The sequence below is a fragment of the Ursus maritimus genome, unplaced genomic scaffold, assembly GCF_017311325.1.
Source record: "Ursus maritimus isolate PB19 unplaced genomic scaffold, ASM1731132v1 scaffold_1, whole genome shotgun sequence".
Taxonomy (NCBI): Eukaryota; Metazoa; Chordata; class Mammalia; order Carnivora; family Ursidae; genus Ursus; species Ursus maritimus.
In genome coordinates, this window is record NW_024423343.1 from 6,317,831 (window position 1) to 6,340,839 (window position 23,009).

A 23,009-nucleotide genomic window follows, 5' to 3' on the forward strand; every position below is an offset into this window, starting at 1 on the left:
AGGAACAAATGCCAGCACTTAGACCAACATCTCTCTTCTTCAACCCTGACCTGGTTGAAGTAAAGACAGGTCCATGGCCGATGGGCTTGTGATAGGCATACCTGCTTTCCTTTTAGAATTTCCACACCTCAACGAGAAACTTCACGGGCTTCTCAGGTGTCTGTCCAAATGGGGTGGCTTAGAGAGGTGTTTCTGATTGGTTCTGTCAAGACCACCCCTGGCTATATTCTGCAATGAACCATGGCTACCCAGTTTCCACTTTGACCATGCTGCGGTAACGGGGCTGGGCTGTTCTAGCGGCATCCGGTACTGCGAATGTGATTCATCTCTCTCCTTACATTTTGAACGAGTGACTCTGATGTCTTCGTTCTAACAAATTTGCATTGAAGTATCATTGGTTGGTGAGCTGGCAAGTACGAAAGTGTTAACATGTAGCAATGAAGACTACCCTGGTTTACATACGTTGTACACATAGATATATTTTTATCGTGTTATACAGATTCTAGAAACTCTGATCACTTTGATTTTAGAGCCGCCTGATACTCATATCCCAACCTTCTTTCACTCTGTAGATTCTTGAAGGTTCCAGAAAGATATATTTTGGCCTCGAATATATTTCTCCTCAGCCCTGAACAAACTCAAAATCCTGATTGCGCTCCGAAGCAAATCTTTACAATAAAGATAAATGCTGACTTTGCTGGTATTTATTTTAATGTTTTAATAAACATCTCGTTCCTCCACCAAAATCCCAGACAGGCGCAACTGGCATGCAGCGAGCGCGTCCAGCGGGCTCCTCTTGTGTGGTAAAGACGACGCCCTCTGTGCCCCCTTTTGTTGAGCAAGGTATCTCGATTGTTTCCATCGAAAACAATAAACAATGAAACCTTATCTGTTTAGGGAATGGCAAAGTGAACTTTGAATTCAGTTATGTATTATAGTTATTAATCATCTAGTTAATGGGCTGAGGAATACTGTTGCCTACAGCAGGGCATATCATTTTGACCAAACAGTATTTGTTTAATCAGATTTTACAAATGAACTAGTGGAAAAATGAATACGAGTCTCTGTACCGGGCGTTAGAGGAGAGGCTCCTGTCCTTGCGTTGAGGAGCTTACGACCTAGCGGATAATACACTTGGCGGTTTCCTGAGCAAGACGGCAGACTGTGCTTCCCCTTTAAACAGCCACAGCCGAAATCCCCTTGAAACGTTTTTGAAGCGAGCATATGTCTGTATCTCTTGGTCTGTCTCTATGTCCGAAGGCACATGCACATCTAAAATTATACAATAGGAGCACTAGGTGTCTTTATTGAAAAATGAAATTAAAAATGAGTCCCGTCCCAGAATCCATGGGGGAGTTTCTGAAAATAGAGCGTTGTTGACAGGACCAGACAGAACACACTGATGTTTGAGAAACGCTTCACGGCCAGAGAGACATGTACGTGCCTGTTAAGAATGTGCGGTGGGCCCTGATAATGCCCTCCAGCCCCTTCAGTTCAAAAACACAGATTCTTAGGAGATGGGCTCTAGCTGGAGTTCTCTGAAGCCCCCTGACTTGATTTTGCTTCCCAACTGCCCAGCAGAAGCTCTGAAACTCCGCCAGGGCATGGACTCCCTCCTGATAGGCTGTCTCAGGGAGGGGTGTGTGTGTGTGTGTGTGTGTGTGTGTGTGTGTGTGTGCTCCTGCAACTACATGTGTGTAGTTGGCACGAGCAATTTCCATGGAGCTCCACCGCTCCTCTTTAGGGAGTCGGGCTGGGGCCAGGAAGAGAGGAAGCTCCAGGCTCCCTCCACTGACCAGTCTGCCTTTGCTGATCCCCACCTCCCACCCCAGGTTGCCCTAAGCCCCAGGATTGTGGCTCTCCGAAGGGTCCATCCATGGCCAACACTTCTCTTGCCTAGGATGGCCAGAGAAAATACAAGACATCCAGTTAAATTTGAATTTCAGACAAACAAGAATTTTTAAGTAAAAGCATGTCGCAGATACTCCCCAGGAGATGCTTACACCCAGACGTTTTGCTATATGGGAGATTCAGATTCCTCTGGCCATCCTGTTCTGTTTGTTTCTTTGCTCCTGTTAAATGCTCTACCCCTGAGTGACTGATAAGTACCGGCACCAATCTCAGCAAGACAGGGTGTTAACAGCAGGGACCCTTGGGACAAGCTGCCGGGGCTCTATCCCTGACCACACCACTTGTGGGCTGCAAAACCCTGGACAAGTCACCTAACCTTGCTGGACCTCAGTTTTCTCATCTGTAAAATGGGGATACTAACAGCACACCCCTCCATTCTATTGATTCAAATACCAATAGCCGGATGCGAGGATGACTGTCGGGTTGGTCGAGGCTGGTGTTCATTCTGGTGGAGAAGGATCAGAGCAGACTTGAACTGTCGGGACAAAGCAAGTTTCTGAGTTGACCACTGTATATTTCTAATGCAGATGCATGTTCAAGAGAAAACCAAGACGATATAATCAAGAGGGGTTATCTATGGTGGGTTTTTCTTTTTCACACCAAAAAAAAAAAAATGGAATTCACGCATTAAAATATAAACAGATAAAATCTTCCAACACGCTGGCAGAATTGTAGCCCCCACGTGGGCAAATGTTAATGGGAAAGTAGCAGGTGCACCCTTACCACGTCAGTTCCCACACGTGGTCCTGCTGGTTACTTGGCAGCCTCCCTGGAAATTGTGAACGTGACCGACACATCTATTTTCACGTGTTTGTCTGCCAGGAATGAGATGAGACGAAAACAGTGGGATTTTTTCGCTGCAGGACCTGGTTGCCCAGTGCTGAGAGAGAACCAAGGGAGGGAGAAGGTGCTGCTGGCTTGTTTCACCAGCTGCACTGACCAGGCCTGTCTCCTTTTCCAGACCCACCATCCTTGGAGAATACAGATCTCATTGCAAGTTCACTTCAAATCTCCGGACAGGTGTTTATAAGTCCTGCCACCTCCTCCCTTTCTCTCTTTCCCCAACACGGACACGTGTTCAAAAGCCAGTAACACGAGAGTCGAGGGCAAAATGATGTTGAAAACAGCTGGCATCCCACCTGAGTGATGCTTACGCATAAGGAATGGGCCGAAGCAACATACAATTCATTCTCGATCTAGCCTTCACCACGTACAGGGGTGCCCTACTTTACATTTTCCTAGGAAAGCCACCGATCTGAGGATGGGGGCTGGGAGGTGATGGGCTGCATTTCAGAAAAACTGAAGAGATGTTACCTTGTTCAGCAGTGGCCTCCGAACACACTTTCCTTTCGAAAGCCAACAGGGATTTGTGTAGGACGCGTTACTGGAAAGCGACCGGATTATAAGGGTCACATGCAGCTCATCAGGCCAGCTTCAATGCCACACATCACCCGGGGAGCCGGTCCAGGCTCACTTTCCACAGTGACCAGTCATGCTTTGCATTCCACAGTTGGGTTTCCCATTTCACACCATCATTCCCTGTTTCATGCGTTAGCACTTTCAAGAGAGGTTTCTTGCAATTGATGAAGCCTTCTACTCACCTGAGTCCTGAGCACTGAATCAGATATGTTCTCTAAGATTATTCTTTGTCATCTTCTTGAAGAAAAGTTATTTCGAAGGAAGACAGGCCCTCTGAGTCTTCCAGAACCTATCCGTCTTGCTTTCTGGAAGAGCGCTGAATTGCTACGGGCTCAAGGATTCTTCTGTCAACTTATTGGAGCAAGTCCTGTGTTTGGCCAGCATCAGCTTATCGATAGGCAGGCGTTCAGCTGGACCCTGCCAGAGATCACTGTAGATTCTGCTCAAGTCCTTCAAGAGGGAGTTCCAAGGTCAGGCCCAGGAAGGCAGGGAGGGGAGGAGCACGTCCGGCTGAGCCTGGACTTAGAGCTTCATTCTTGGCTCGTGATGTGGCCAGGATTCCAGAGAAAGCTTTGTCATTGAACCCACCTCTCTGCCTTTTCCAAGGCCTCTGGTGTCTCTCTGTCCTCCTCCATTCCCTTGTGGACTGCTGCTTCCTCTCTGCTCTCCTGACGTGGAACCAGGGTTAGGCCCAATCTTATCGCAGATTGAAATAAGGCCACTTTTGTCCAGGAGCCAATGTTGCAACTCTGGAACTTTGAGGACCTGTAAGGGTTCAAGGCGTTCAGCCAGTTGCTTGAGAATTGAGTACCTTGGCACAAACCCAATAGTGTTGACCAGGAGTCACTCTTTTCTCTGGTGGTTGGCTCCTTTAAAAACAAAACAAAACACAACATTGTGTTTTAATTGCATTGTACCTGCTTTAGCAAATGCAAATCAGTTGAAAAAATCATGTATAAATCACCACCTAGAGCTAACCATGCAAGGTTTTGATGCTAGGTGTTTTCTATCATCCATCTACCTGCACTTTCTAAACAAAAATGGGTCATACCCCGTGTGTTGTTGTAACTGTGGACAAATACGTGACAAAGATTCTTCTACTCATGCTTTAGGTGATTCTGTGGTTACAGGTGTTCGCCCCTCATCTTAGATGGGTTCTTGGAAAGACTTCCCGGCAGAGGTAAACAGAGTTAACAGAAGAGGCACAGCTCCCCGTAAGCGGCTGTCCACACAGTGATGAACTATTCGTATGGGCTAATCTCCCTATTTCTGAGATCCTGTGATCTCACACAGTCCTCGCATTTCCCACCTGTGTGTCCTTGTAGAAACCCCCTCATCTACAGCATTTCCAGGACAAGGAAGCCTGGCAGGAAGCAGGTACTGGAGTAACCAAATATGCTTGCATTTCTCCTCTTTTTTTTTTTTTAAGTGTTGAGAATGACCTATCTGGAAACATACTGATTTGGCATATGCCAAAACCAGTTGATTAAAGGTAGCCAGTGATCTTCATCCACACTGTAGTGTGCTTCTCCAAAAATTCGTCCCCCATGTTCTACTTGTGGACAAGCCTCGGCATGGACGGTGCTCAGGGTCAGCCTGGGTGAGCTCGTGGATCAGAAGTCAGGTCATCCTTCTGCATCAGAACAATCGACCTGAGCACTAAGAGTTGAGTCGGCACAATAGGAACTAAGAGTAGCAGTTGGAAGTGAATCACGAAATCAAAACACACTTGTAAGCTTTCCGGGACCCACCAGCCCCAGGGCATAGTTGGTGACTCACTCTCTCTTCCCGGCTTTTAGAAATGTCTCTCTTTGTTGAATACCTTTCACCTGCCAGGGCTGAGTCCTCTCCTCTAAATAGTTGATGGATGACTCAACAGTTTAAAAAAAAAAAAAAAGACTTGATCAATGGAAATGCTGTTATCTGGCTTTCCATTTTACAATATGGTGGCATCTCTCGTTTCAGTCATGTTGACAGAGGGAAGGTGGTTTCCAGGGGCAAGCTGGACAGCAGGAGTGTGGCACCTTGTCAGCCCAAGTCAAGCAGGGGCCATGTGTAAATGCTTGGAGGCTGAATTTGCTCAGCAGCAAACCCATTTCCTCCAGCCATCGCCGCCACACGGACCCTCCAGTCTGTGCTGTTTTTGCTGCATATCTGTGTAAAATTGCTTTTTGCCGTGGTCCCAGGAAGGACAGCGAGCAGCCCAGAGCCCTCTGTGCTGGTGGAAAACACTCGGAACAGGTAGTTCCTCAGGGTGGAAGGGAGAAATCCGTCCGAGGAGACAGAGAGGCTGGAGTTGCTTGGAGCAGTGGCCCAAGAACTTGGAACTATGGAGGAGAGCTTCATTGGTTCCAGAGTCAGGAGACAGAGCTGGATGACAAGATTTCCAAGAGAGCCAGGGCGCTGGGTCCTGGAGAGCTGCTCTGCCAGAGACCCGAAGTTGAGGGAGGGAGATGGACACAGGTGGAAGGAGACAGGAAGTGGACTTCTCAGGGAGCCGCAGTGAGATCTGGGTGCAGACACTTGAATTGGGTGTGATCTCTGGCTAAGACCTACTTGAATTTAGGTAAGGGTGGATAGTGAACATTTTGTACGTCTTGAACTAGCACCCTTCTTGGAGTTTGAGCTCTTATAAAGTCTTCAGTGTGTTGTAAAACAGCCCATTTTACCCTATTTAAAACCAGTCTAAAGGATTTCCGTTAGAGATGTATCTCTGGAGAAAAAATGAAGAAAAACTAGAAGGTATTTTAAAGGAAAAAAAATACCATGTGTTTCCTGCTGGTTTATCTCATTGTAGAAAATTTGGAAAATACAAGAAAATATAAAAAAATATAGATCGAGCATATATATATATACACCAAATATGCACACATCAACCAATACAGATGGAATTTTATACTGTCTAGTCTTCGTCCAATAAATTTAATGTCGTTTTTATCATACTAAAACTATAGTTTATATCCTGCATATTTGGCTTAATATTGTAATACATGCATTTTTCCATTGCCATCAAGAATCTTTTTGAGAAGCACACTTCTGAATGACTATAGACCATTCCACTCTACTGATGCAGCAAATTGTCTTATCTTTCCATATTCCTGAACATTTAAGATCTTTCCAATAATTTAGTAACTTAAACAGTTTTGCAGCAAACATTTATACATAAGCTTTAAATAAGGTGAGGATTATTTCCTTGGAAAAAGTCTCAAGAAGAATCATCAACTATAAAGCATTTTGAGATTATTCATTAATACTATCATGGGAATGCTATTTCCTCCCTACCATTACTCTCCACTATAAATAAAATACAAATTGACCATATACAGCAATCTTTAAAACAGTTTAGGAAGTGTCTACCCTAGGCAGGCTTTTTATATCAGTTAGAAATTCTGTTCAGATATGATAAAGGAAATCTGTTTAATAGTGGCTTAGGAGAGTTTTTGTTTCAGGTAATGAGAACATGGAAGGTAGGACACCCAAGGGTGTTTTGGCAGCTCCACAGTCAGGGAAGCCAGGCCACTTTTATTTATTTTTTATTTTATTTTTTTATTTTTTATTTTTCTGCTTTGTCCCTGGTGGCTTGTGCCTTTCAGCCTCTTGAGCACAAGATGGCTGCTGTGCCTCACCCATCATAGTACATTCCAGGCACCTTGAGGGCAAATGGATTCACCTTAAAATCTTTGTTTCTTACACAAGGTGAGCTCTTCCCAGGGATTTTTGCTTATGCTACATGACCAGAACTGTGCCACATGAACATCTTCAGCAGCAAAGAAAGCTGAGACGATACACAAGCACATTGCCATTCTGAATAGAATCCGTTGGAATGTCTGCATCCGATAGACACCAGCAGTATCTGCCACACATAGAGTTATGCTGTGTTAAAAACCCTAACATATTTTTCCCCAAAGCCAGTTAAATAGAAATAAATGTAAAGTTTGTGTAGGTGTTTTGAAGAACTGATCTAAAAATATGGACAGTCATTGGTACGAAGGATCCAGCTTTGAGTAAATCAAATGTGGTTATCCCCACTTTTTGAAAGTGCGTGTTACACCACTTCATTTTTACAGAAGACCTAACGCTAGTACCTGTTCTTATTAACTGAAGGAAATCCAAAGAGGATGTTTGCTCTTACGAGAAAAGGTGAAAATCAGCAATAACGAAGCGTTCAGCATTGGTTCGCAGCGAGTGGTTACAGAGGTAGGGTGCATCCCGAGTGGTGAGAGGGGCCCCGTCCAGCTTCTTCCCCGGGAGCCACACTCAGCTGCCGGAGCCTTGAGCTGTGTCTGAGCACCTGTGCTTTATCTCGATTTATTTTCTGCATCCCTTAGCAAGATTTGTCCTAAGGTATCAGAAAAGCCTAAGAGGGGTGATTTGGGGGGTCTTGGAATGCTCAAAACTTTTTCCATATAAATTAACGCCCGTTGCTTCTTTGCTGTTTGCTCTGTCAGCCTATGAAAGTTTTCATAGGAGCACTGTACTTTTGGATACTGGGAAAACATGTATCAAGAATTTGGGGAGGCAGGAGGTGACTCGCAAGAAAAGCAGAAGACGAGAAGTATTGCGGAAGCACATAGAGACGCGAATACCTAGCTGGAAAGAACCATACAACTCCGGACAAGGGTCCATGTAGGCTTCCCCCACAGCCTTGCCCTCTCGGCCTGTCACTTTTTCTGTCCCCTGGATGAAGGACACTTTCAGCAGAGTGTCTTAGGGAAGGGAAACTATACCGTAATGCTTATATAGAACCATTCAAGAATACTTCCTACAGGACGTTTCTAAGAAACTAAAATTTATTTTAGAAAATTCTCCCACCATTTCTTATTTTTTCCTCATTTTTTTCCAGATCAAAAAATTCTGAAATACTGTTTCACCATACCTAGGCATCTTTCATAGTCTGAAACCACCTGTCTGCACAAGCACCAGGCATCTTACCCTGAAATATAACCTCGTAGAGATGTTCAAACTGTATTCTCATAGAAATTGAAGAAGTTTGCATTATAGACATCATTGAACACGAGAGGGACCTTATCATCTACAGACTGGGATTTTTGCATACTTAAAATGTTTATCAACACCCGCCAAGAAGGGCTGAGGTCCTTCCCCTCTTACTACGCCATCTGAAAATCGACTTTATAAGGCTACTCCTTTTTCTTCCCTTCTTTCCTTCTTCCCCTCCCCCTCCATCTTTCCCTTCTTTCTTACTAGCAAAATAGCTTGCACCTCTGTGACTTGGTTAACAACTAGCTGGGTAACTTTAAACAAGCCACTCATGGTTCCTTTCAAAGTCTGGATTTCGTCAGATAAAAAATTTAAAGTTTGGAGCCAACCTTCAGTGCTCCCGATATTGCAACAATCAATGTATATTTATCACAAAAATTTTGCAATTCCAGCGCCAGGAGAAACCCCGGAGAGAATCTCTTCTATTTGAGCAAACCAGGATCCAGGGAGCAGAAGTGACTTTCCACAGTCACGTGGAAATACTGTGGCAGAGCTGAGATCAGAACGTGGGTTTCCCTCAGCCAACAGGGATTTGATTTTCCGGTATTATGTCTTGGACTTGATTTTAACAGCAACAAAATTCAGGTTGTCATTAAAAGTTCTCATCTCTACCGTGTTCATAATTCAAATAGAAAACAAAGCATCCTTTTTCTCAAGCTGCTCAGCACGAACAGAAATTACGTCTCTAGTTGTGTTGTCAGATCTAATGTGATTGCATTTAAATATTCATTGCACATCACATTGTCTCCTGGATTGAAATGATTTATAATAAATTTTTGAGATCTTCTTGACTGACCAGATAACGTTAGGTTTAACAGCTTTTAAAAAAAATTTTTTTAATCATCACTTGAAACTTTTGAGGCGCTCCACTGGATATCGGTGTCTTTCTGTAAAGTTGCTGGAAAAAGAGTCGTTGGTGAGTCATGCCGTTAACACGCCATCATACATATAGAATGTTCCTGTGTGCTGTTTCATCATACGTGTGGCTTTGTTCTTCTGTTCTTCCTTTCCCTCAGTCTCATGCTGGGAGTGTGGCTTTCTCAGGAAAGGTCACTCACTATGCTGTCTTAGCCAAGGCTCAAAGTCACCTGAGGACCAAAGTCAGCAAAGTCTTAGGAAAGCCACTGATGACCACTGAGCTCTCTGGGGGAAATAGCTTCAAAGACCAGTTGGCTCCTATTTCCATGTTCTCAGCTTCTTGTCAGTGAGACCCATTCTTCGAGGTGAGGGGAGGGAGGCAGACCAGGAAGAGGCTCCAGGAAGCCTGGAACTTGGGGGCGGAGGGGAGGGGCTCCATGCAGAAGCAAACCCGCAATAGACAAAAACAGCCTCAACGTACATCCTCGGGATTGCCCTGGGTAGCACGCAGGTGAATACGAATTCAAAATTAATTCTGAAACACGCAAAGAAATAAGCCACAATGAAGAAAAGCAGCAAATAACAAACAACAGAATGAGTCCCCTCAACTACTTAAATTATTGTAATGATCACTTACAGACTAGGACATGACTTTTTATTTGAAGAAATGAAAGAAACAGGGGATAATACAAATTTCTAGGAATATTTTTTAATAATCAAATTTTACAAGTTAAATTATAATTAATAAAGCAGGAACCTCAATCGATGGGTTACAAGTAGATTAAATACAGCTGGAGAAAGAAACAAAAAGCAAATTTGAAGGAATTAGCCAATATCGAGCATAGAGAAATGAGATAAAAAATGTGAAAGAGAGGTGAATAGATACAAAGTAGGGAGTGAGGAAGTGTGACCTGTGTCTAAGCAGAAATCCAGAACAGAGAGAATAAAGAGGAGAAGTGTTTGAAGAGATAATGGCTCAGAACTTTCCACAACCGAGGAGAACAAAAATCCCCAGTTACAAAGAACACAACGAAGCCCAAGCTAGTTAACTAAGAAGACACCCACACCATGCCGGGTTACGGTGAAATTACAGAAAATCCAATGGAAGATAAAAGACGGTGAAAGCAGCCAAAGAGAAGAAATAGCTGAGCTACAGGTAGAAACTGGGTTTACTAGCGATGCGTTGTTATCCGCCACGAGACCAGAGACCGCTTGGCGATACTTTCAAAGCACCGACTTCAGATTGTCAACCCAGTAAACTCAGTTCCGGAAACAATGGTAAATTGGATATAATGCATTTAAACAGGGCATAGTAACAGAACAATGGTAAATTGAACATAATTTTACAGACACACAAGAGTCATATCACTAAGAGACTTTAAGAAAAAGGACTCCAAACTATGTTCTCCAGGAAGAGAGAATGATTCCAGAGAAAAGTCGGATATTGAAAAAATAGTGAGTAAAATCATTTGTAAACAAGTGGCTACCTTTTTAAAAGTCTATATAAAATAATAACAACAATTTAAACAAAGAACAAAATGCTGGAAAAGCAATAGTGGCTAAGTCTGGAGGTGGGACGATTGCTCAGCAGTGGTCAAGCTATTAGCTTTAGATTGGAGGCTTGGTAAGCCAGAATTCCAGATGTGACAGAGAGGGAGAGAGGGAGCGGGAGGAAGGAGGAGGGAAGGAATGGGAGCAAATAGGAGGGAGTGGGACAGAGGGAAGGAGAGGTAAGGAGGGAGAAAAAGGGAGGGGGAGGGAGGGGGAGGGATTGAGGGAGGGAAAGAGGGAGAGGGAGAGACTTACAAGCTGCAAGAGGGGAAAATGGAGTCAACAACAACAAAGCAACTTATTCAAACAGAAGAAAAAACCAAATAAAGAATCAGCAGGGCAAATAGAAAGCTCAAAGTAAGGTGACGATGAAACATAACCATACAGTAAAATGAACTAAACTTCCCACTGAAAATACAGAGCTCCAGTTTTGCTTAAGAAAAAGATCTACGATGCCCTATTTAAATGCGAGAGTCCTAAAGCGGGAGCGTAGTGCCAGCTAAAAGAGGGAAGGGCTGCAAGGCAAATACTAAAGAAATCTGGAGCAGTTACAAAAAGAGACAAATTATTACTAGGCATAATAATGGTCACTCCACACTGCTGTGACAATTTCCATTTTGTGTTATCCTAAATAGCTACAAAATATATATGGCAAACACCGAGAGACGATAGCGAGACCCTGAGATACTCTTCACCAGAACCGCAGGTGGTGACCTACCTTTCTCAGTAACTGATGTATGAAATAGACAGCAACAGTAGCATAGAGACACGAGATCGGCCGAACACTATTTCACACGCCGTAGTCAATAGACGTCCAGATGTCCTGGCACTCAACCATGGAGAAATGCACATTCTTCTCATGTACGAATGGATTATCTACGAAAATTGAATATGCAATAAACAATAAAGAAAATCTCAAAACTTAAAAAATTAAAAAATAACACATCTTTGACAACAATGCAAATTAGTTAGAAATTAACTAAAACAGAGATATTTCTAAAATTTAAAGTCCCATGTGTTCCATAGATGAAGATGTCTGGGAAACGCTGGGTGAAATCCAGTTTAATAATAAGGAGGAGGAGAAGGAGAAGAATTTTTCAGCTGCAGGCGTTCTCCTATGCCCTTCCTATGCTAATGTCTATCATGCATTTCTAGGGGACAGAGTTTAATGCAATGTTTCCTATGCTCATTTTATCATACAATTTTCTGCTCATGGAGTAGTTCAGGGACCAGTGTTCTGTGGAACACACTTTGGGAAACATTGCTCCACAGCTCCCCCGGGCTCAACTTCACATAAACCATACTATTTTTAGGAACCCTATTTCACTTGCTCTGGCAACCACACGGCCAGATGTGACATCCGGCGTCAGAATCCATAGTCTGATCAAAACACACGCTGACACGCCTCACGAGGCGGTCACCAGACCTTAGACGGCGCGTTACAAGGAACAGGACAGAACCCCGTGGGCGGGAGGAAGCCACGCGCAGAGAGGAATATTTGTGTTTTAAAATTGCTCTCATCTTCCAAGGCACTGGCGCTGCTCAGATCCGTGTGAAGCCTCTGAGACCCACTGTACGGTTCCTTAAACTGCTCCTCAGACTGGCCAGGACAGCCACGACTCTCTTGGGTTTGACCCTCCTCCAAAAGCCCCACTTTCTAGACACTGGAGAGACCTGACTTTCTTTCCAGCTCCATGAGTCCATGACAGGACGATGAATCACTCTGTGGATGAAGATTAATCCAGTATGTTGCCTGCAGCAATAGACCATTTCTGCCCCTTTCCTCGGTTTTCTCACACACTCTCCCTCTTGCATGGAGATAATTCATTAGTTCTGCTTTGTCAGGGACCCACCTGTACCGTGTTAATGAGCAACCAGACGGATCAGAGGGACAGAAAAGCAGTGAACCCCCTCCGGGGCTGGGGCAGCTCTGAGCAGTGGGGTTCTTTTCTACAGGAATCCGCACATTCCAGGATTAAGAAATAAGCTCTCACATGATGAGTTCGCTCAACTGTGTTTTCTTTCATACGTCTGAGGAGATCTCTACGTTAACGCAGGGCGGAGATTTTGAAAAGGTGTCCAAAAATTCTTGATATTCCTCCCTCCAAGAGATGGAGCTTAATTCTCTTTCCCAAGAGTGTGGGCTGGACTTAGTGACTCATGAATGAATAGAACATGGCGGAAGTCAAAGGATGTCACTTCTGAGATTAAGTTACAAACGAAGTTGCCGTCTCCCCTTGGGTGTGCACGCTCACTCTCTCTCTCTCTTTTTCTCCTGTGTCTCTTACTCTGGGGGAAGCTGTGTCAGCAGCACTCCGTGGAGAGGTCCACACAGCAAGAGAAGGAATCCTCCTACGACAGCCACATGAATGAATTTGAAGGTGAGACCTCCAGTCCCAGTCAGTCTTCAGAGACTGCAGTCCGTGTCAACAGCATTACTGAAATCTTGTGAAAGAACCTGAGCCAGAACCACCGAACTAAGCTGCTCCTGGATTTCCGACGCTCAGAAACTGTGAGTTCGTAAGTGCCTGTTGTTTGAACGTGCTGAGTTTGGAGTCATTTGTTATGCAACAATCGATAACTAATATATCCAGTGATCAGAGCTGTTGAGAGCACAGGGAAGCCATCTTAGGTAACGTGTGTCTATTCCATGTGGCTGGGGCCATATTGGTCTGGTGGGGAAGGAATTCCCTATGATTGGAAGGCTCCCTTGTTGGAGAGGAGGTGAGGACAGAAAGAAGCTCACAGGATACAGGAATGGTCCTGCAGCTCAGCTCTCTACCAAAAGCAGACAGAAGGGGCAGGGTCCTGACCACATGGACAGAGTTGTGGGGTCGGTGAAGTGTCAGACATGGAGGCAGTGTTGGCAAAGGTGTCAATGAGGATGGTCTTATCTGCGACAGACCCTGGTGTGGTAAGGGTGTGGAGAAACCTGAGTGCCAGTGTTAGGTTTGGTTGGCTGGTGACTGTGGCTGTGGTGGCGATGGGAAAACTGGACCAACTCCAATGGGCTCCACCAACGCCTCGCCTGGGGGTGCTGGCAACAGTAGTGCATAGAATTTTGCAGAACATGAAAAGGCGTTGTCTCATCAATGCCTAGGGCTTTAAGCATGATGGATTAAAGTCTGATGTGAATGATTTTGATTTCTCCGGCCCACAGAGGATGAAAAGGTCACATTTGAACATGTGGATTGCAATTTCGAAATTCAAACCTAAGATGTATCTACTCTTTTAAAGTTGGGATTTACTTAAACATTAAGAAACTAGATGAAAGGGACCTTTCTTTTTCTTTTTTTCTTAAGATTTTATTTTTAAGTAATCTCTACACCCACCATGGGGCTCGAACTCATGACCCTGAGATCGAGAGTCGCACGCTCCACTGACTGAGCCAGCCAGGCAGAAAGGAGCCTTTTTTTTTTTTTTATCATCTCTCTAATAATTTATTTTGAGACTTCATGAAAGAAAAATAAAACACGTTAGGAAATGTTTTAAGAATCTTAAAGAATCAAATTTTAATAACCACTGCCACATGGCGTACCCCCCAAATTCCTATTTCATGAAAACTAATTCTGATGGGTCTGTTATAATGTTTATCTGAATAAAAATTCAACATGGAATCAGTTTTCCATTCCCGATGGGTTCATTGTTCGAGTGCCATCAAGGTGACATTGTAACAATATTTTTCTGGGGAGAGGAATTGATTCATTGTTTTAAAACCCGTTCCAAGAATAGATTTTCACTAATAATTGAGTTTCATTAACAACAAAAACAGTGACGTTACACTATGTGAGAGTAGACGGTAAAAATTAAGGAGGAGATACATCTCTTTCTTCAATGGACGTTCGCTGGACGTCCGCCATGCATCAGCCAGTGTATGAAAGACCTAGAAGGTGAGCAGTGAATAGCTTGAAACCAAACAGTTGTCAGGGGGAAGGCAAGCACAGCAAGGATGAAGATGCCCCCTGCTGCTGCCGCAAGCTAATATTTACTCAGTACTTTATGCCCAGAGCTGGGCTGAGTATTGTATAATCATTAGCTCACAAAATTGTTACAATAACACTATGAAGTTGTTACCACTCCAATTCTCATTTTGCAGATTAGAAAAAGAGGTTTATGAAATTAAATTAATTTGCCCAAAACATATGTATAGGCTAGAGTCTGTATTGACAAACAAGATCTGATTCCAAAGCCCGTGTTTTTGATTTCTGCATCAGCAGGAGAGATTGGAAGGGAGCTGTGTGCACGGAGAAAATAGTATTAGACGCTAGATAAATTTCAGAATTAAAATCTGCACATGGAAGCCATAAAGAGACGAGGCACCCTCTGTGATGGGGACAAGCAGCTGAGAGGTTCTCTCAGAATGCAGATGAGAAGGACACAAAGTGGGGGGCGCCTGGGTGGCACAGCGGTTAAGCGTCTGCCTTCGGCTCAGGGCGTGTTCCCGGCGTTCTGGGATCGAGCCCCACATCAGGCTCCTCCGCTATGAGCCTGCTTCTTCCTCTCCCACTCCCCCTGCTTGTGTTCCCTCTCTCTCTGGCTGTCTCTCTCTGTCAAATAAATAAATAAAATCTTAAAAAAAAAAAAAGGACACAAAGTGGAGCACTGGAGAATGTGAAAGATAGCAGGGTAATTGGAATTTCTGCGGAAGAGATCAGAAGCCATCAGGGCGCCTGGGTGGCTCAGTCGTTAAGTGTCTGCCTTCGGCTCAGGGCGTGATCCTAGGTCCTGGGGTCAAGCCCCGCATCAGGCTCCCTGCTCCGCTGGAAACCTGCTTCTTCCTCTCCTACTTCCCCTGCTTGTGTTCCCTCTCTCACTGGCTGTCTCTCTCTCTCTGTCAAATACATAAATAAAATTTTCAAAACAAACAAACAAACAAACAAAAAGAAGCCATGGAAAAGAAGGAATAATATATGATAGAATAAAAATTCCTTTATTTAAGAAAAACTCGATTCTGCACCTTGAAAAGATTCCTTAAGGACAGACTAAAATGACCAAAAAATAGGAGCAATAAATATGTTCTGTATATTTTTCTCTTAAGTGAAAAGCAAGAAAACGCACAGATCCTAAGTGTTTGGTTCTGCAAGTTTCGACCCACAAATGGAATAGAAAATAATTCCCAAACCCTAGTAAGAGCCTTCGTGCTCCCTGACTCATTCTTACTCCCAGAGGCAACCACCATTCTGCTTTCTCTCACCGGAGATTAGTGTTGCCTGTACTTGAACTTCATGTAGATGGAACTGTATGGTGTGTGACTGGTTTCTTTTCTCGCCATATGTCTTCACAATCCATCAGTGGTTTATTTCTTTCTATTGCCGAGACATACCCCACTGTATGAATAAACAACAATCTGTTTGTCATTTCTCTTGCTGATGAACGTTCAGATTGCTTCCAGTTTTGGGGCTGTAATAAAGTTGCTATGAACGTTCTTGTACGAGGCTTCTTGGAGACATATGTTCTCACTTCTCTTGGGTAAATAGCTAGGAGAGGATGCGCGGAGACAGGGAGAGCTTGTGTTCAACTTCGCTCTACAAAGCAGTTGTATTGCCTTATGCTCACACCAGTAGCCTCTCGGAGTCCTGGTTGCTCCACATTCCGGCCAACTTTTGGTGTCTTGGTATTTTTCATTTTAATTTGGGTATGAGGTGATATCTTGTTGGTAGTTTTAATTTTCACTTTCCTGAAGACCAGTGAGCTGAGCATCTTTTCCTGTGCTGATTGGTCATCGTCTTCCTTGGTGAAGTGTCTGTTCAAATTGTTAGCCCGTTTTTAACATAATGGCCTCTCACGATAAGCCAGGTGAGAGGTTATGAAGACCTGAACTGAAGTTGTCATAATGGTGATAACGGAATGGTGTGAGAGTGAGGGAGGGCAAGGCGAAGGCTGACCATTGGGTGTCTGCTGTGGTGGATAATGGCAGTAATGGTGGGTTCATTCAGACACGGGGACTCGTGGTCCTAACCATTTCAGCACTCTTTTTTTTTTTTTTTTTAAGATTTTATTTGTTTGACAGAGATAGAGACAGCCAGCGAGAGAGGGAACACAAGCAGGGGGAGTGGGAGAGGAAGAAGCAGGCTCCCAGCGGACGAGCCTGATGTGGGGCTCGATCCCAGAACGCGGGAATCATGCCCTGAGCCGAAGGCAGATGCTTAATGACTGAGCCACCCAGCTGCCCCAACCATTTCAGCACTCTTAACAGGACTCAGCAGAAATTTTGGAGGAAGCCTTCTTTGCACCTGGTCTTCACCCAACCCCCACCCCCTGCCTCTACCGTCCACATCTCTTCTACATCTGGTACCCTCCTGGGAGCACACATAGAACTAAATTTTAAGTTTACAAGTGCAGCAATCACACCCCCGTTAATCTGAAGCAACATATGTGTCTCATTGGCTCGGAAGTTTCTAGGAGGTCTCCATGGTAGATTTTTTTTTAAAGTGTTAAGTTTTCAAAGTCAACAAAAGCTAAAGTTTTGTGTCATGTTTATGCCCCCCCCCCGATGTCTGTGTTTAATTTGGTTTGGATTTCTATAAGAAACGTATTTTATCATGTAATCCCCAATAATCCTGCACAAGAACCCTTGGGGTTGTTGAAGGCAAGACTCCTGTATACTCTAACGAAACATGGGTGGCTTTTCTAGAAGTTGTCTGTCATCTATGAATTATGATGTTTTCACCTAGGTTTTATGGAGACCAACATAGGGATAGAGTAAATCCACTTCTTATTATCCAGAACTCTTGCCTCAGGCAAATGTTTACGCCTCGTTTAGAGCAGGCTTCGTCCCAATGTGCTTGCCCTTAATGAAGCCATGACGAAAATCTCTCTTTAAAAGCCTTTTCTGAGTCATTTCCAGAAAAATCCTGATGCTTTGTTGGCTTCCGCTTCCCATTATTCCCCTTCATTTGAGTGTGTGTTTGAACACACGACTCATTATAAATGCTTTTAGGTGGAAGTTCCCAAAGCCGGAAGCCTGAAATGAGCTCAGTCAGCTTTATTACATACAGGTTGGCTTTCACTTAGCCATTAATGTGCAAATGATGGAATCATTTTCTAGTAATCACATTGGTCAGATCTAAGAAATAGGTTTGCCCCAAATGAAGCCAATACGAAGTGCGTTTTGGATGGTGTGAAAGAGAACAGCCTAGTGCCGCTGTGATTGTGTGCACACCACGGACTCATGGGTTGTGATCTCGGTGTGCTGTTGATTTCCGTGATACCTTGCTTCATTTTGCCCTGAGAAGCATGGGGAGACATGTATCGCCAAACTGTAATAAAATACTGTATGTAGCAGTTGATTGAAAAAACCCCAACGGCATGAGATTTTGACGGTAGAGACAAGAAACCAACTCTAACTGTAAAGGGCATTCTCAGAAGCAGGAAATCTTGTAGAGGGAGTAGAAGCACCACTCGTAGAAATAATACCTGGAATTTTTTCTTGGCTGAAGACAGATACAAGCCTGGTGGTTGAAGGGCCCACCCACACCAAGAAAAATAGGTAGAAGGAGACCCAGAGACCGTGAAGATGTATTTCAAGGGTAAAGGGACCTTATTCCTAGCGCCTAGGGAAAGCACTGTACAGGTAACCATACAGATTGGCTTCGGCAGGACAAAGGGCTAAAAATCAACCTATCAATATCTCCACAATTTTGAGGGAAAATTACTGTAACCCGATCCTTTAACTTACCAAGCTATTGTTTATGCGTAAGAGTAACATATAGAGTGTCAGATAGAGAGGAATTTAAAAAGTAGACCGTTTGAGGTTCCTACTATTGCCAAAACAAACCACCACAGACGTATAGTGGCTTAAACAATATAGATTTCTTCTCTTACAGTTCTGGCGGTGAGACACCCTAAAATCAAGGGCTGCATTCCTTCTGGAGGTCCTAGGGGAGATTCTTTTCCTTCGCCTTTTTCAGTCCCGAGAACTCAGCCACATTCCTGGTCTTGCGGTTCCTTCTTCTGTCTTCAAACCTAGCACAGCCTCATCTGACCGTCCACCCACCCTCCCGGCTCCCTCTGAAGCTCCTGTTCTGCCTCTCTCCTCCATTTAAAAGGACCCTTGGGGGGCGCCTGGTTGGCACAGCGGTTAAGCGTCTGCCTTCGGCTCAGGGCGTGATCCCTGTGTTCTGGGATCGAGCCCCACGTCAGGCTCCTCCGCTAGGAGCCTGCTTCTTCCTCTCCCACTCCCCCTGCTTGTGTTCCCTCTCTCGCTGGCTGTCTCTGTCTCTGTCAAATAAATAAAAAAATAATAATAAAATAATAAAATAAAAGGACCCTTGGGATCACACTGGGCTAACCCAGATGACCTTCATCTCCCCACCTCAAGATCCCTAATTTAATGACATCAACAAAATCCCTTTGTCATGTAGGTTAACTTGTTCACGGTCCTAAGAGTTAGGACATGCACATCTTTGTGGGTAGGGGACATTATTCTGACTACCACATATGCCAAATAAGGCTGTTCTTGACAAAAAGTAAAGATCATATACATTTAAAATTCAGTTGGAAGAAAACATATGAAAATGGTCCAAGAATTTTGGAAACAGAAAAGTAATAATTGGTACAGCCCCTAATCATCTCTAAAATTGTACAGCTATGGTATCATTGACACCAGAACAGACAGATTGAAAGCCCACTAATAGTTCCAAACATGCGTATGAATTTAAAGCAATGAGAAAATGAGACAGAAATCCATTACAGGTTAGGAAAACTAACAAATCATTTGAAGGGGGATAAAAGGTTAAAACCTGATCTCATATCTTATGCCCACAGACAGTAAAGATTTAAATATACATGTCTTTAAAAATGGAACCATGGAACTATGGGGAGAAAATTTTATTTTGTTTTTAAAGATTTTATTTTTAAGTAATCTCTACACCCAATGTAGGACTCAAACTCACAACCTGGAGATCAGGAGTCACACACTCCACGGACTGAGCCAGCCAGGTACCCCTATTGGGAGAAAACTTCAGTGAATAATTCTGTAATTTTAAAATAAACATGAATTTCTAACTATAACTCCCAAGCCAGAAACACTTACAGGAAAATAATAGATGTATATGAAAACTTAAACAGCTAAATAATAACAAAAATGATTTCTATGTGACCAAAATAGTTGAAAGGCCTATGATGTTATTTATTACAAAATGGGCAAAAGTTAATATCCTTCTTATATAAAAAGCTTTTACAAATCAATAATTAAGAGACAAGAGAAAAGTGGCCAAAGGATATAAATAGACACTTTGGAAAGAACTGAACAGAATGAGCACACATGAAAAGAGTACCTGTCACAGTAACCAATGATTTGTTTTTTTCCAGAAAGAATCAAATAGGAACAATCAGGGTGCATAAGTCCTGATTATGCAGAAAGTTAATCACAAATCATGCAAACTTCAATCATCCTTTTCCAATCTGCCCTCTAAAAGCAGGAACAGGAAAAGATTATCCTACCTGATAATTTCAATGATTTTTTTTTCTTTAGATAGTATTCTGTTTTGGTGTGAGTGGTTTTAATTGGTTCAAACTTTCTACAAGCTAACAACATTTAATAGAATTTCAGATGTGTATATTCTCTGTAGCAGCAAGTATGATTCTTCGCCGGGTGGTGGGAATAATGCCTTGGCCAGCAGGGCCAAGTTAGGCAGTTCCCATGGGCTCTCCCCTCACTTGGTGACGGGCATGGGGACACCTTGTTTTCATGTAGCACCTTCCTTCCCTCACTCCCCCTCCCTTCCTGGCCTCTGCATCGTATGCACTGACTTGGCAGATTCCTTTAAGTCTCACTCAACGATTACAAACTCAGGGATGGGGAGGGCGGGCATGGCTCTGTGAGAACAGCCGGAGCGTGGGCAGGCGTGATACACCCCTTCCCATGGCGCTCGCCCCAGGTTGGGGGTGGCAGAGTGTGATGCACCTGAGACCTTCCATTAACTCATGGGCAGTCTCCTCTCTTCTTAGGTCTCCAAACACAGCAAAGCCCCCCTTTTTTTTCTCAGAGTGTGAAAGTTTATGGCAGGTGAGTTTCACTCTTTTCTCCGTCTCTCAGGTGTATTTAGGAAGTTTCTCTCCTTGGCCATCAGTGGGAAAAAGGGGGGGTGTGTGGTTATCTTAGTTCAATTTGAAATTCAAAACAAATACTCTTAGCTAAACTCTAAATCATAGCATAGCATTCGACGTCCCAACAGCCTATGTCTGTTTTTTTTTACCTCTATAATTAGAAGTTTACGCCTTTGAGGATGCAGGTCTGCTGCTCCCCTGGGGAAATAGAGGCTGGCATCTTAAAAAAGGAATTAGCTGCTCCTTCGGCAGCACACACCAAGAGCAGAAAATAAATTTAAAATAAATTAATCCCTTTACATAATTAAAATATTAATGCTGACTCTGGGGCGTGTGTCTTCACTTATATACACATACACTTTCTCCTCCAAAAATCCGACATCTTTTATTAACAACACTCAACTTCAAAAGGGCACGACAAATTCCTATTGACAGACTCCAAGTTTGAAACCTCAGCAGCCTCTAATCCGTCGTCTTCTATTGCCCGATCTTGTCCCCGCACCGGCCCCTACCATTGACCAGCCCGAAGGGCAGGTGTAAATCCTAAGACGGATTCAGGAAAGGCATCAACGTGAATCAACTTGATTCCTGGCAAAGCCGAGTAAGAGTAGTGGAGATTCCGGAATTGTCTTCCACATGCTAGAGGGTCCTGTCCACGTTAGGCTCTCATGTCGCTAACCTGAAGAGGTGTCTGCATAGAGAGGTGATGTGCCAGATGGCCTCACCCTAGACTGTCCCTGCTGTCGGCCTGGTTACACCTGGCTCCTCCTGGCTCTCAGATGTCCTGTCTTCCCTGTCGCCGAGAATCCAGCTCCCTTTATAAAGTGGAAGCTGATACAGTGAAATGTATTCATGATTACATTCAAATACACCGAGAGCCATTTCCGATCCTCACAAGGCAGCAGGAAAGCCTAAGGGTATTTTCACATAACTACTCGCCAAAATAGAAAGAAAGACCTCACTAACTTTGCACACTTGTCTATAATTGTGCTAGCCCTGCAGTCTCATTAGAATAAAATCAGCCTGGTTTTCACTTGGCTAAGCTGCCATCTCTGCTTTTCCATTGCGAAGGGTGGGGAAGACTTGATTGCTTGCTTCAGTGCAAGATGTGTAATTTTCCCAAAAAGGCTACTTACGCAGATGCATTTTTCAATCAGGGCTCCAGAGCCCAGAACAAAATTTTGATTAATAGTCCATCGAGGGTTTCAACATATGGTTCAGTGTTTAAAGGATTTTAGACAAATCCACTGAAGAGGGTACAACTCCGGTTATGAATAGAGTAGTATCTGGATCTCTGGCGGGACTGTAGCCAGTTTAATACACAGACACTGGGAGCCCTTAGTTACGTAGGCCGTAAGCACCTTGCAGGCAGGACCCTGACGTTACTCAAAGGGGCTCTCTAGCACGTGGCTTAGTGCCCTGGACACAGTGAGGACAATAAGCATTAAATGAAATGTTGTTTAGCCTGAGGAGATGTGTAAAAACCATGGGCAGAAAATCAACAACTTTTGACAGATTCTCTGAAGACCATGTTCCTGCTGGTGGGGCCATCACCACATAAACTAGTTAAATTCTTCACTGGGCCTGTTCCGTCAACAAGCATGCCCTAAGCACTTACTCTCTGCTAGACCCTGACCCTGGATGTAGCAAACAGCTTGTCAGCAGAATCCATTTCTTCTTCTCTCTGAGTCGTTTCCGTGGCCCCCTCGTGGCGACTGAGGCCATGTGGCTGGTTCTAGCCAGTGGGAAATGGAAAAAAGTGTCTCTCTTCAGGCCTGTGCTTTGGAGACCCTCAGTCCTCTCCTCCATGCCCTTCCCCCTCCCAGTTGGCTGGGTCAGAAACAACATGGCAGCTTGAGTTCCTGAACCACCCCACCAAACTGAACACCTGCCCACGACTGTTAGGTGAACAGAAAAGAGCTTCTATCGTGCTGAGACAATCCCAACTAAAATATCAGAGATGCAAGGTCAGAGGAGACATGGTCCTGCCAGTAAGGGTCATCTAATTCCAGCATGGAGTTCAAGGGGCAGAAGACCACCATGTGGCCCTTTTTACCTCCACATAAGAAAGCCACAAACAAAGAGACTCCCTCCATGACACCTGCTCCAAGATCAGCAGGCCCTTCAGAAGTCTTCGCGAGAAGGCCCTGGTTGGAGACCCATAGCCAGAGACGGCCTGCCCACAGGGATGAGCCAAGTGCCGCAATCGGCCAGATGTGGGG

The 23,009-nt window shown here is 44.1% G+C and overlaps 1 non-coding gene across 1 annotated transcript; it reads right to left on the minus strand.

Moving 5' to 3' along the window:
* Window positions 1-20,054: 20,054 nt before the first annotated feature.
* Window positions 20,055-20,188, minus strand: LOC121099933. The gene has a single exon (XR_005831662.1). It is a non-coding gene; the product is annotated as a U8 small nucleolar RNA (small nucleolar RNA).
* Between the last annotated feature and the right edge of the window lie 2,821 nt (window positions 20,189-23,009).